The sequence below is a fragment of the Hemiscyllium ocellatum genome, chromosome 29 (genome assembly GCF_020745735.1).
Source record: "Hemiscyllium ocellatum isolate sHemOce1 chromosome 29, sHemOce1.pat.X.cur, whole genome shotgun sequence".
NCBI classification, from domain to species: domain Eukaryota; kingdom Metazoa; phylum Chordata; class Chondrichthyes; order Orectolobiformes; family Hemiscylliidae; genus Hemiscyllium; species Hemiscyllium ocellatum.
In genome coordinates, this window is record NC_083429.1 from 24,028,124 (window position 1) to 24,038,271 (window position 10,148).

Here is a 10,148-nt window from a genome sequence, read left to right on the forward strand (position 1 = left end):
AATATTTCCTCAAACGGTGACTTAAGTCAGTTTTTCTTCTCTCGATATTTGATTCAGGTCTATTTCCTGCTTTCTCTCACTCAGCATTATTGTTTGCTTCCAAAAAACAAGCAAATACAAAGTTACTTCAGCTAATTTTTTACCCTATGGCCAAAGATCCATTTTCCTTTCAATTTTCATTTGTGCAGACTGAGAGATTTATTATATAATAAAGAAGCAATATAAATGTAAATCACTGTTTGTGTTCCTAACCCGTAACAAGATTATTTGTAGATATTTTAGGTGGAATTCACAGACTGTTATTTTCAACTTCTTACCCAAAAGTGTAAGTGTTGACTGTGTGCTAAAACAGGTCAAGGTGAAACTTGAACTTCATTGTTACCTCTCCAGTTATAGGTAAGCAATCTCCTCAATAGGCTTTTTTCCTTATTTTGCAAAGTTTGCCATCTGTTCCTCAGCAATCTGCTGGTCATCGGTAACGTCATCTGAAAATGCATCATCAATTTCCACATGTACACAATTTTGCATGCCTCTAGCTATCATTTACTTTTATTGATATTGTTACCTTCTCTAATCATTAGACTATTTATATGCTGACTATGTGAGCAGAAATTTCCTCCAGCTGAATATTGGGTAAACAAAAATATTGTCTTCAGTCCTCATCTGTAAATCTGTTCCTTTGTGACCAACTTTAACCCTCCTTCTGCCAATGGTCTGAGGCTGAGCCAGACTGCTTGCAATCTTGGTGTTACATTCACTCTAAATTGAACTTCCTACCACATTTGTGCCCCATCACTAAGACTGCTTATGCTTGTTCAAAGATGTCATTATGCACTTCTAAAACAGACGGAACTTGAACTCTGTCCTCCTGGCTTAAAGGTCAGGATGCTGCTACTGCATCACCAGAACTTGCTATGCCATAGCCCATGAATATTACACTTATGCATCTCACTGACTTAATTCAGCACAGATAGGCAACACCTTGGTTTTAGAATTCTCATCCTCGTTTTCAAATCCCTTCCCTATTACTGCAATCTCTTTCAGCCCTGGCCTTTTTACCCCTTAAGAATTGTACCTCACCAACTTTGGCTCCTTAAGCATCTGTAATTTTAAATGCTTCTCTGCTGGCAGCTTTAGCAGCTACGGCCCTAAACACTGGGATTTCCTCTTAGTTTTCTTCCCTCTTTAACTTACCATTCCTTCTTCAATACATTGCTTAAAATTCAAAGTAAGCTTTTGATTATTTGCACAAATATTTTTTTCTTATACGTGGCTCAGTGAAAAATCCTGCGAAACATCTTGGGAAATTTAATTACATTAAGATACTATGTAAATATACATTGCTTTTCTTCTGTTTAGGTTGGTTGTCCAATTCAGTATTTTGAGATAGATACAGTTACTGGACTTAGAACTTCTTGGCTTTGTCTACTCTGAAAGAGAAATGACCTACCTGGCAACTATTTATGGTATTTGTTGGCAGCTCCTTCCAAGTTAGAAATTACGTGACACATGGAAATTTACCGTGGAGGCACAGAGAAGGAAATTAAAACAGTAGCAATAACTTGATTCTGACTCTCTCACCACAGAGAGAAAAAAGAGCTGAAATATTCATACATTTTTAATTATGTTTCTTTAAAATATAATGCGTTGCATCTCTGATGTTTTACTTCACCTATTAGGGAATTGAAAGCTGGGTGGCCCAATGCAAATTTGCACTATTCCTCAATGCCCCTCATCAGTTTGGAGGCTATGGGCTTTTAGGCATGCTCATGGGTCCCTTTATAAATCCCCAACTGATGAATATTAATATCTTTAGGGCAACAGGCGTCATGGCAATGGTTGATGGACAGCGCTGCGGCCCAATCACAGTGACAAGGATGGTGGGATGGATGTATCTAGGGCGGGCCCCTCAAGCCCAGTCCCTGTTGGGGTGGAGGGGCGGGGCCAGCTGGAAAGGGTGGACCAAATGACACAATTGCACTTTCCACTCTCACCAATGCCCAAGATTGGTTCCAGGGGGCGGGGGCAGCGGGTGAAGGGGTTGGGTTAAATGGCACACTTTCTCATTCGCCCCAGCACCATCCACGTTTCTAATCGGGTAGGGGGCGGTCCCTGCGGGAAGGGATGGACTTAATGACACAATTGCTCCTTCTCCCGGCTCCAGCTGGGGTGGAGGGGGCGGGGCCATTTCACTGGCTAGGTCCAATGGGCGCGTGGGGCGGGGCGTGGGCGGGCGGTAGCGACCAATGGGAGGAGACGGGGCGGAGTGGAGGGGGTGGGGCCGGGGCGCGCTGACGTCATGGGGATGTATCGATGTGGGCGCGTGGCGGCGCGGCGGCGGTGTCAGTCTGATGAAGATTGGCATGAAGGTAAGCTGTCATTCACAGGCAGAGTCACCGCGGTGCAACACTGTATCACGGGGCAATACAGTGTAACCAGCGGCGCACACGGATACATTGCGCACAGGAGCTCGCAGCTCGAGACACTTCATTTCACTCATTGTCCCAGCCGGAAGAAAGGGCACAGCTTTATTTATCCATTGCTCTTACATCTCTCTCTCTCTCTCCCCCTCCGCCTTTCCATCTCTAATTTTTTTTCCCCTTTTCTGTCTACCCACCTCTTTCTTCTTTCCAGTTTTACAGCTGATGGGTGGGAAAGTAGCTGCATTGTTAAGCGATGAGCGGGGGAGTCTTTTCTGTGTGCGTCTGCAAATAGAATCTTTCCACATTAGCTGTCTGATCATTGTACTGTGTTGGGCGCCTCAATCTCAACTTCTCAACATTGTCGACTTTTCAACCGGGGAGCCACTGAGTGATGCATTTACAGAATGCATTAATCAGACTCCTGAAATGTTTTGTTTTGTAATCTTTTTGCAACCGATTCTGTTTTATACATTCTCCCTTCCACTTTCTGGATGCAAATAGGGAGGAGATTCCCATTCGCACTATCGGAAGAACCTTTTCGATGTTTTTTTTTCCTTTTTACGCTCTTCATCCCCCCCCCACATTCTTCCCCCCCCCCCATCTATTTGATACAACTGTTGACCTGATCTAATTTCTTTCTGTGTCAAGAGGTAGTATTGATTAATAAGAGCATTTGATCAGTTATCTTTCAATACATTTCAGATTTTTTTTGCCAATCTTAATTAAGTTTGGTTTCGCAAAATTATTTTATTTTTTAAGCACAATAAGAGGGGGCGCTGGGTACTTCCGAGCAGAGTTTGAAGCTATGATATCTTTGCTCTGTGCTTGTAAATCACCAGTCAGATTTTCGAATGGATTTGAAATTGTATCGTTTCATACGTTTATGTGATGGAGTGAATTCAGGGGATGTTATTTTCTTGAAAAGTGCTTTTTTTTACCCTTTTTGATGTATCATCAGGAATGTTGCAACACATTTGTTACAAATTAATATTTGCTCTATATTCTGTTACTATGGAAATGAAGCAAGAGGAAATGGAACAACTTGCTTATCGGAGAACTTACATTGTAGATTTCAGAAACGGTTTATTTTGGCTGGCATACTCTTCTTAAATTCCACTTTTAGATGTGCCTCGTGAAATGCGTTTAAATGATTAATTAAAAGGAAATAAATCGATTTCAGTCTCCTCCTTGCAACCTCTGTGTATAAAGTCTCGCCATGCAGCTTCTAATATCTACTCGCCTCTAACATTCGGTACCTTTTTTTAGGGGAGGTGGGAGAGGAAGCTGCGAGCCGCTTGCAATCAAGCGTGGAGTTAATTTGCGAGCGCAAGCCCCAGTTGTTGACTTAAAGCGAAGATATTGTGAGGAATTTGTTTAGCAGTATCAATAAATTAGCATGCTTCCTCACAGAATCGGAGCCTCCGATCAGTAGGGCGATGGAGCTGACTGGACAACGGATGTGTTCGCTTCAGGCCAGTCCCACCAAACGCAGAACTAATTTGCTCAGAATTTCTATGTTGCTATTAGGGTTTTGCTGGGATCGCAGTGGCTCCTATGCAATGGGAGTGAACCAGAACGGCATAGTGGAATTCTGTGCAGGAAGCAGGTATGCAGTTAGAGAGCCGAAGCTTGATTGTTACATACAGTATACATGTTTTGACACCCTGCGCCCGTAGGTGTATCTGGGTATGTGTTCGATGTGAAATGGGGTGTACCTCCAGTTCAGGGCTTCAGTCACTGTTGGTGCACACAAAGTAGTATTTGTCATTTCAGCATTGTTTTCTATCTAGTTCTCTGATCCAACTCTCCCTCTTTAAAGGCTCAGAGCTCGTGCGAGAGCAAAACAGAAAGTCACAGCCAGGCAAGATGTTTATATCTGGAGTAAAAAAAAGTTGTATGATCAGGTTAGCTCTGATCATGTAGCCTTGACATGTTGAACTTTTTTTTATTTGCAGTGCTATTGTCAAAGGAAACTTTGCATAAAATATAAATGTGTTGCATTTTGCTAACCTGTTTTAAATTGGAGGCTCCCAGCTAAAATTAAAAAGGCAAGCATACAGTCAATAACTTTGCTTTCAAATCATTCACCTCCTTAAGGAGATTAGTGTCTACTTCACGGTTTTATTGCATGATCTTTTGCGTGGAAATAACCAATTTCCAAATCCAAACTTGCTTGTGTGCTGGCTGGGGAAGGAGAGGCACCACAAGACATTATCATTGGTGTTCCCAATTCTTTGCTGTTTCATTTCCTGTTTTCTTCAAGATGATGTGAAGTGTGTGCAGAAATCTGGAGGAGGAATCACTAGCTGGATTACTGAACTATTTATAGGTAGGGATTGGGGGAGGGTATATGTCTCATCTTGCAGAGTGCATGTGTATTGCCACCCACTCTGCAACTGTGTAGAGCTAAATACCCCTCCAATAATAGAATGCAAAATTCAACGTGTTTCTGAGAGACAGCTTTCACTGAGGAAATTTTGGAGAAATGCTAACTAATTCATCGTGTTGAATTTTTGGAGTTTTGGTTTGGTTTTGCAAGTGAGCAGAGGGCATGGGGATAGCATCCTGGAGTGAGGTAAAGCTGCAAATACAAGGGAACTGAATGAGTCCAAACAGTTGGATTGAGATTGTTACAGAAGCACACCCTCTGTCAATGACCAGCACTCGTGATCTCCATGGGCTCGTGTGTGCCATCAACTTTAGGCTCATCTTCCTGCAATACTGTAAAGGTGGTTGGACCTCAATTTTTTAAAGTGGTTTATATATAGAATACCAAAAACTCTTATCAAATACCTGTATCCTTGAAATTAGTGAAGATGAATCGCATTCCTGTATCAGAGGAGAAAATAGATGAGACACAAGGCTAATTAGAGTAGAAGGATCATTAATCGCATTGGAAGGAGCTTGTATGGAGTATGTATACAGGTACAGAACCATTAGGCCTTGTCATTTTCTGTACTATAAATATTGTACTATGTAAAATACCTGAAATTCTGTAGTGTGGAAATAATGCCTCATTTATTTTCAATATAACTTTTCATTCAATATTCTCTTTTACACATTTAGAAAAATATATGGTTTAGCTGCAGCCACAGACACATGTAGTGCAATTTCTGCAACAGCTGCTGTTTTATGCTGTAGTCAATAATATTTTCACTCTTTATTTTCTCTTTGTGCAGTTCAATCTGAAACCAGCAAAATAAATGTTCACTGTTAAAATGTGAAAGTTCAGACTAACTTACTTTTATTAATATGTTGTGTTAATGATCATTTCAGTCAAGAATATTCAGGAGCTTAAGGCCAAGTCTTGATGATAAATGTGAGCCATGAGATTTTTTGTTTTGTATTGCTGAAAATGTTTTGGAAATTCTTTGATTTCTGCCGTTTATTGAACATTGTTCCTTCACTCATATATCCCAGTAGCTGGGCAGTATAGCTTGTGATTTTTGATTCCTTTCTTGCTTGTTAACGTCAGAGATATTATTGCCCTGTGTAATTTTGAAATCCTGCCCAGGTTGAATTGTGCTTGGCTTTCACTGTTATCTAAGTGAATATGGTACTGCAGAGTAACTTGTCCTTCTCCAAAGGTTACGCCAGCTGGCCAGCAAAGTACTGGTGGATCTTTTGTCACTTCTACTTCCACCTTTCCAGTCTGTTTTGCAAAACAGTAACTCTGTGTGGCACATTCTATCAATGATTTAGTCTTTGAGTTGTGCAGTTATTGTGTGTAATGCAATTTTTCAGCATTGGTGGGCACTGCATATTTAACAGAGAAGTTCCATTAAAATCTTAATCCAATAGGTACTTTGTTTTGAAGATATCATTCAAGATTCATAGCATTTGAACTGTATTAGTACCTGTGTAATGAAATTAAATGTGTTTTTACAGGCTGATTGTCCTGCCTGAATTTGAAGGATGTTTACAGATTTAGTCTTGTGTGAATCTGAAACAGATTGAATGTTAAATCAATTAATGTTTAGTAAGAAGCACACTCTCTGTTCTCATATGATTTTTATTTGTTTTGTTAACCTGTAAGCTGCTAGCAGGTCCGTCAAATTCGACTTTCCATGGAAAGTAGGAACAGAATTAGGTCATTCATCCCCTTGAGTCTGTTTAACAATTCAGTGGAATCACGGCTGATCAGGATCTTAACTCCATGTTCTTCTTACCTTTTTCCTCAAACACATTATGCTGATCTTAACCTGGGGTACTCCATTTGCCCCAGTATCCCACAACCTTTCTTTGTGGGAGGAGGTGGTTGCGTGATCTGGATTTCCACTCATTTGTGTGTATGTGTGCGTGTGTAAAATAGGCTTTTAGATTTCATTCCGGAATGCTCTTGCACTGGTTTACCTGTTTGGAATTTCCTTGGTCTTGGGTTCACTGTTTCAGTTTTTGAGGTTCAGCAGTGAGCTCTAATTTTCAGTTAAGTCTAATTACATTTTTGGTATATGTGTCATTGTGAAGACTGAAAATTAAACAGCTTCAAATATTTAACCTTCTTTTTCCCCTTGTAGCTTTGCTTGTTTTTTTCTTCTATAATCCAGGCTTTTTGAGATTCATGGCAATTGGTTTCCCTCAGGTACTGGCCCTAACGAGAATATCTAGTGAGAGAGAGTCCGATCTGTTTACGATCTGTCCACACCACTAAATAGTTTGCATACAGTTTATAAGGGAAAGGTGTCAGCAGCGATTTTCAAATTTACTTTTAAAAGAAAGCATTGCGCAATGGGCTTTTGAGTAATTGTTTAATGCTGATGAGGAGGAGAGGAGCCATTGAATCTGAAGTAGCACAACACAACCTAGAGAACTGGAGGGCTGATCTTGAGTAGAACAAAACTGGTTCTAACAAACACTTGTCCATTCTAAGCAGTTTGGCGTAAGTAACACTTGAGCACAGGACAGACAGTTGAATACCTCCAGGTTGTGAATCCAAGACCGTTGGTAGTATTGTTGTGACCGATGGGTAGACTGGAGAGTAGAGGGAGGAATTCTAAAATGGAAATCAGAATGCTGGTAGTCCATCTGTAACTTGTGACCAGTCAAATTTATTTTACCTATTTGATCATGACTTAAAGCAGCCTTTGTGTGTTTTACAAGTGATTGGAACATTGTGCCTTTGTTACAGTGACTGATATTTCAGTCCTCAACAACTTAAGACTGACATAAGATGTGTGGTAAATTAAGCCAAGTTTTCTGACTCAGTTCTTTGTTAGCATCAGAAAAAAAACGCTAGAATGAAGTGGAGTTGGTAGCATAGTGGAGCTGCCATGGATAATGATCTAGAATCTCAGGCCAATGCTCCAGGAACATGGGTTCGGATTCTACTATGAAAGATGGCACAATTTTTGAATTCAGTAACTATCTGAAATGAAGAGTTGGCCGAATGATGACCATGTCACCATTGTTGATTAGTTCATCAGATTTTATTTTAAAACTATAATGTCCATTTTTAGGAAAGGAAATCTGCTGTCCCTGCCTAGTCTGGCCGAGATGTGACTCCAGACCCTAAGCAATGTCATTGACTCTTAATTGCCGTCTGAACAATTGGGATTGAACAATAAATGGTGGCCTAGCTGGTGATGCCCACATCCTGTGAATAAATTAAAAGAAAAATTCCTTGATTTCTTTTTGGCAACAACACTCCAGCAATTTAGTTATAATAAAGTACAGGGTAAATCCTTTAAAATAGATCCAGGATTTAAGGTCAAGAGATATTTGCTATATTAAAAAATAGGATGGAGAATAAATTTACGTCTTTGTATTGTTGATGGGTAAATTCCATTCAACCTGACCACCTTCAGTCCCCATGTTGTTGTGAAACTGGGCAGTGACTATTCATGAAGGCATGTCACTATGAAATACCATTGTTTAACTTTGCCATTAATCTGTTCAAAATAAATGTTACAATTAGTAGATAAAAGCATTCCTGGTGAGCATTTTGAGAGTCTGTATGTTGATATTCATAGGGCCCAATTTCGGGCCATTGGTCTTTAAGATTGGAACTTTAAAGGTATATGTCCAAGCCCATTGAAACAGCTGTCTGTGGCATTTAATACCTAGTGACCACTTGAGTTTAGACAGTGATTGCAGGTAGATTATTTTATTATGGAGTAATTATAGTTGAACCCAATCCTGTTTATGCTGAGCATCTGGGCTCGGTCATTGGACAGTGATCTGTTCAAAATCTTTTTTTAAAGATGATCACTGCACCTTTGACACCTCTCCTTGCACTGCATTGGCTTGCCATCCTAGATTCGGTGCTCTGGTATGGAGTACCACATGAGCTGCCAGTTTTTTGAACTCCAATTTGAGAATAAATGGCATCAGTTGCAGCAATGCTCAGCTACATATTGTGGTTAAATATGTAAATGCTGAGTACGCCGTTTACTGAGCATCTAATCTAGTCTATAACTGACCTTGCTTAGATGAACAGCATGCTCTCTAAATGTTAGGTGTTCAACGTAGTTAGATACAAATATAGTTTTAAACACTTCAAGGCCAGTTATAGAATAGATTAGGTACAGAGTGATATTCCAAGTTTAGTATTTGTTATTCTTGCAGAAGAGCAGAGAAGTTCTCCCTCAACTTCTGGGCGAAACCTACCCTTTAACTTGCACCAATAAAAGGTTTATCTAGCCACTATCTAACCACTGTTTGTGGAAACTTGCTGAATGCAAATTGGCTGTGACATTTCTTGCGTTGCAAAATGATTACACTTCCAAAATGTTGGACGTAAAAGTTTTTAAGAAACCAGAGATCAGGAATGTGCTACCTAAATGTAAGTCCATTCATTTTGTGGAGTGTGTATCTGGTTAAAGGTCCGAATTATATCTGGCATAAGTGAAATATAAGAAGGCTTCCTTGTGCCAGGAGTTTCATTGCATCTCATTCCAGTACCTGATAGGAATATGATTCCAAATTCAGACGACAGTTACATTCTAACTGTAACATTAGTGTAAAATGGAACAGCATCATCGATTCCTGGTGTGAATCATTCCTTAATCTTTTCCCTTCCACCTGCCTCCCACTCTCTCTCTCTTCTTTGTCTCCCTTTCTTTTTCCCCTCTCTTTTTCTTGCTCTCACCGTCTTTTCTCTCTCTCCCTTCTCGTTCTCTCTCCCCCTTTTGTTCTCTCTCCCCATCTCGCTCTTTCTTCCGCTTTTCACTCTCCCCTTTTGCTCTCTCTTTCAGTGCTTTCGCTCATTCCCTCCCTCTCTTCACTCTCTCCCTCTCTTTGTTCACTCCCCCTTTCTTGCTCTCTCCCTCTTTTCGCTGTCTCTCACTTTTCATGCCCTCTCTTTTTACGCTTTTTCTCCCACTCTTTTTGCACTCTCTCTCTCTCTTTTCGCTCCCTCTCCCTCTTTTCGCCCTGTCCCTCTCTCCCTTCCCCTTTTCACTCTCTCCCTTCCTCTTTTCATCTCCCTCCCTCTTTTTGCACTCTCTCCCTCTTGTCACTCTCTGTCTTCTCTCTCTCTTCTCCTTTTTGCTCTCTGTCTTTTCACTGTCCGTCTTTTCGCTCTCCCTCCATCATTTTGATCTCTCTCCCACTTTTCTCTTTCCCACTCCGTCTTTTTCTCTCCAGCTTTTTGCTCTCTCTCTCTTTCTGTCTCTCCTTTTTTTCTCTCTCCAGTTTTTCCCCTCCCACCTTTCTCTCTCTCTCCCTCTTTTCTCGCTCTCTCCTCCCTTTTGCTCGTCTCCCTTTTGCTTGTCTCTCTCGTTGCTC

The 10,148-nt window shown here is 40.7% G+C and overlaps 1 protein-coding gene across 8 annotated transcripts in view; it reads left to right on the forward strand.

The window, feature by feature from the left end:
• The first annotated feature begins 2,284 nt into the window (after positions 1 to 2,284).
• pknox2 (pbx/knotted 1 homeobox 2) overlaps positions 2,285 to 10,148 on the forward strand; it is a 439,080-nt gene continuing 431,216 nt past the window's right edge. For 6 of the 8 annotated variants that reach the window (XM_060847102.1, XM_060847099.1, XM_060847107.1 and 3 more), the window contains exon 1: positions 2,285 to 2,369. The gene's annotated coding sequence lies outside the window, so the exon portion shown is untranslated. Of the gene's footprint in view, positions 2,370 to 3,826; positions 4,030 to 10,148 lie in introns of those variants that run through there. The other 2 variants (XM_060847103.1, XM_060847100.1) reach the window with 2 other exon arrangements.